The sequence below is a fragment of the Belonocnema kinseyi genome, chromosome 2 (genome assembly GCF_010883055.1).
Source record: "Belonocnema kinseyi isolate 2016_QV_RU_SX_M_011 chromosome 2, B_treatae_v1, whole genome shotgun sequence".
NCBI classification, from domain to species: domain Eukaryota; kingdom Metazoa; phylum Arthropoda; class Insecta; order Hymenoptera; family Cynipidae; genus Belonocnema; species Belonocnema kinseyi.
Window position 1 is genome coordinate 38285443 of NC_046658.1, and position 4642 is coordinate 38290084.

Below are 4642 nucleotides of genomic sequence, written 5' to 3' on the forward strand. Positions count from 1 at the left end.
TAGATGGTCGCTCGTTGGATACAGTGGGTTTGTTTACGAAGATTAAACTACTACCTGTAAGCATATATAAACCTATCTTATATCGATAATTCGCACGCATTACGCTGTAACTCATGATTCATTCACTATACATTTATATAGTAAATCTAAGAACTCGGTCTATGAAATAGTTATTAAGAGGCTGCGTGGTAAATTCAATGCAAATGTATATTGATCAATTCTTAGAAGAGCCAGGTAATTTCAATTGACACAAATTAAAGATATTTTTGGCAGTTATGTTTAATTGTAAATAATAAAGCATTATATTTATTTCTAGTTAAACATAAATTATACTGGGTTTTAAGTGGATAAGTTCAATTAAGTACATAATTAAGACACCTAACCTAAAAGGAGCAGTACTCACGTAAAAATTCTGTCATTGGCAGTGAATTTTGATGTAAACCCCACCCGTACGTCGCTCTTTGATTATAAATAAGAATTTAGTCGATGAATTATAGGTTATTATTTTAGTTTTAAATATTTGACAAGATTTGAATACATCAAAGAACTTTCAACTTTGATGCACTCTATTTTACCATACATGTATATTATTTTACAAGATCATGGTATATTAAATTTACTACACGTATATGCATATTGCTTCCAATAGATTTATAGTAAAATCGCTATAAAAATTTCTAACAGTGTACTTATGAGATACTTATAGTGTTGGGTCAAAAATTTCAGGTGCTCCAGACTTAATTAACCATTTATCACATACACACACGCGCGCGTATATATTTGAGAATCTTTAAAATGCTGTGAAATTGTTGAATGAAAAAGTGTAATTTCTGATTTGCCATTTTTTTATGCTTAAAAAAATTAATTTTTTTGAAAACCCACACACGAGAGAAACAAGAAATTAAAAGACGAAAGTTGTGATGAGAATGTGCCCACGCAGCAGGTGGATTTTATTTTTTACTAATTATTCTGTTTTTCACGACTAAAATAAAAACTACGCACCTTATTAAAAAGTGATTTACAACAAATTTGTGCATATTTTTCAAATGCACAATTTCTGTCTTCTCATCTTTTTCCGTATTTTGCATGTGCTTGAAGTTCTGAATCATCATTAGGATAAATTTTTCATATATTTGAATACTATAAATATTCGTATTGAGAATGTTTGAATCCTGAAATAAAGTTGTCTCAAAAACGTTAAAAATGCGCTCAATTTTTGAATTTTTATCCAAAATGGCTAGCTAAAGAATTTCACCTTAAGGATATTAAGGATATTATCTAGACCACTATTATAAGTATAGAACAATTACGCGAGTTAATTATGAATAATCTTTTTTTCTGTCCTTATGAAAATATAACTGTGTAGGAACAATATAATTTTTATATATAAAATCAAATCATGTTTCTTAATTTATGAAAGTAAGATTATAGAAGGACAAGAAATTTCCTAATGGTACAAGCTTCTAGGAAAGTTATAATTATCACTAAGACAATCCAACTTTTGACGAAAAATGCTTTTAATACATTGAACTCTAATCTACTTGATCCTACGAGAAAAATGAGCTTCGTCATTTTTTGTCATAAATTTCTTTTTAATATTTTAATAGTTGCTTAAAATTCGGAGCATATTTAACATATTCATATTTTCAGTAAAATATATTCAGGAAGTAATTCTGTTCGAATCTCCTAAAAAATGTGTAATTATATCAGACAAAAATTTTGAGCATATTCCTTCAAAATTAAGATAAAAAAACATTGATTAATTATTCATTATTTAAAGTAATTAAAATAAAATAATAAATATGGCAACGTTAACCTCCTAAATTCTGAATTTTTAACGCAATTTTAAGTTCTCAATATTTTACTTACTCTTAGAGCAGATGTAGAACATGATTACATTTTTTATGAGGTACCACGACTTTTCCAGTGTCTATAGTCCCTTGCCATATTATTAGATCCATGCTCAAAAATGAAATTTTCCTCACTTATAACACGTCAGTAGACATTTAGAGGGCTATTTCATGTTAAAACACGAAAACTGATTCTCAATACACTGTATTTTACTGAAAACAAGAGTAACTTACATTAAAATGAAATTTTTTTGCATGAAAATACATTTTTCCGCGAAAACTAGTACTTTGCATGACCACCTTTCGCAGACTACACAGCTTCAACGCGACGAGGTATACTGCTTATACAATTTTAAATTTTCGTTTTGATCTCTGGGTTGCGTTTCCAAGTATCAGTAAGTATCTTCATCAACACTTTCTTGTGTGTAGGGGCTTTCTTCCTGAACTCTGATTTCAAAACACCCAGGCGTTCTCGATAGGGTTCACGTCGGGAGAATTTCCTGGCCAGTCGAAAATCTCCCCTTTTTTTTTTAGTTAAAAATGTTGAAATCCTTTTTGCACGATGGCATGGCACACCATCATGCATAAAAATAGGCTTTTCTTGTTTCTTGAACCATTTTTTCATTTAAGAGAGCAGCTGCGTTTTCAAAATTTCCTGGTACTCTTCGGCGTTCATTGTACCTTCGACAACGTAAAGGGCCCGTGGTCCCTTATCACTGATTACTGACCATACTATTACCGAAGGAGGATGCTTAGTGGTCGGCACAGTGCATTTTGGCTTATATTTTTCATTTGACCTTCGCCGTACGAGCTGTGATTTTTCCACCAATACTTGGGAAGTCGATTCATCTGAAAAACACACCTGTGAAATGTCATAGAATTTTGACTGAACAATATCTACAGTACAAAAACAACTTAAATATAGTTATAGAGTATTTATTTAGCCTTTTCTAGTCATTAATCGTATAGATCTTGTATTTTTGTGCCCATCGGTAACGCTTTGATATGATAGTATGTGTAAGTATTGGTTTGCGTGCTTGTCTACGTCCAATAAGACCCTCTTCTGCTCACCTCCGCTGCACTATTCTTTGCGAAACTTCAATGCCGGCTTCAACAACTTTTTTGCAAGATGCTTTATGGGCATTTTTCGATTCTCAACGCAAATATTGCGGATTTTTTGGTCACTTCTCTCTGACGTGATTCTCCCACGACCGCAAGCACCTTTACGTTTTGCTCTCAGATCTTCACCAAGGTCTAATTTTCGTTTTATACGTTCCACAGAACTTTGATAAACTCTCACAATGCGTGCTATTTGGTATTGTGACATATTTTGTGCTTCCAACATGCCGGAAATTCGACCAACTGTCTTTGGCGACAAATCAGACACTTTTCCCAATCTGAAATGGTTTTTTTCACATAATGTGACCTTATAATTTGTAAAAAATATACTTTGACACGTTGTACTGTCTATTAACCTACCTGACGGAATTGAAAATATTTTAACCTGTCTAAGCACGTCAAATTGTTGCATTAAACAGTGACACTGAAACGCTGTTGGGTAATAATTATAGAATTTTTGCGAAAATAAGTGTTACCAACTGATTACCAACGCAATGAGTATTGCCAAAACAATAAAAATAGCTTCCAGATTTAGAAACTCAAGTTCTACCAATATATGAACAAAAAGTTCATAATAACAACAAAAAGATTATTAAAAATATATATTTGCAACATGGTTCTAATAATATGGCAAGGGACTCTAAAATTCGAAGGAGATAATCCTATAACAACATTTTACGTCAAATAACACTAGCTATAATTTACTGAATTTTATCTTCCCAATAATCTATATCTGAAGGTTTGTTACGATAACTTATCATTTGTGGGGTGGTCGCTGGACGGAAAACCGGGAAATGACCGGGAATTTTTTCAAACCGGAAAAAGCTGAGAAAAGAGTATGATAGTGAACTTATTTATTCAAAAGGAATTTCACAAATTTTTAAAAGAACCATCTATCAAATCACTTGGAATATCACAAATATCATATTACATAATATAATTCAATTAAAAATAAATTCGATTTCAACTTTTTTAAATGTTAAGTTTAGTTGTTAACTGTTTTAATTACTACATCATTTAGTTCACAACGTAAATTTTTAATTGAAAGGATTTAAAAATAAAACAATATAAATTAATTAATGGTTTTTAAAACTAAACTGCATTTTGAGTTTTAAAAATGTTACAAAAATTATTTTACAATATGATTCTAAATCGAGTTTAAATTAAACAATTTACAGATTTTGACGTTGAAAATTCCACTTTTTCATTACGAAAGACCTAATAATTAAGCAAATTGAAATGTCTGATTCAAACTTCATAAACTAATTTCAATGTGAAAATAACTTAGTCGCGACGCCTACAATGAAATTTGTTGTTAATGGTTCTTTTTTTTGTCAAAAATTATACTACCTGACTCAAAACTGAATCATTTTCTTCAAAATTCGGCAATTCGGTCAACATTCATCCTTCTCGTTTCAAAAATTCTTTTTATTCGGTGGAAAATTCAATTTTTTTAATTGGGAGTACAAATTTCTGATTGAAAACTGATCTGTTTTGGTTGCTTGACATTTTCATCTCAAGTGAAAATCTATCTATATTGTTGAAAATTCAACTGTTTTATCAAAAATACTTGTTTTTGGCTGTGATTCGGATATGAATATTTCTTGAAAATTAGTCTTTTTGGTCTTTTTTTTATTCTTTTTCTGGATCTACATTTTATATTTCTCCAATTC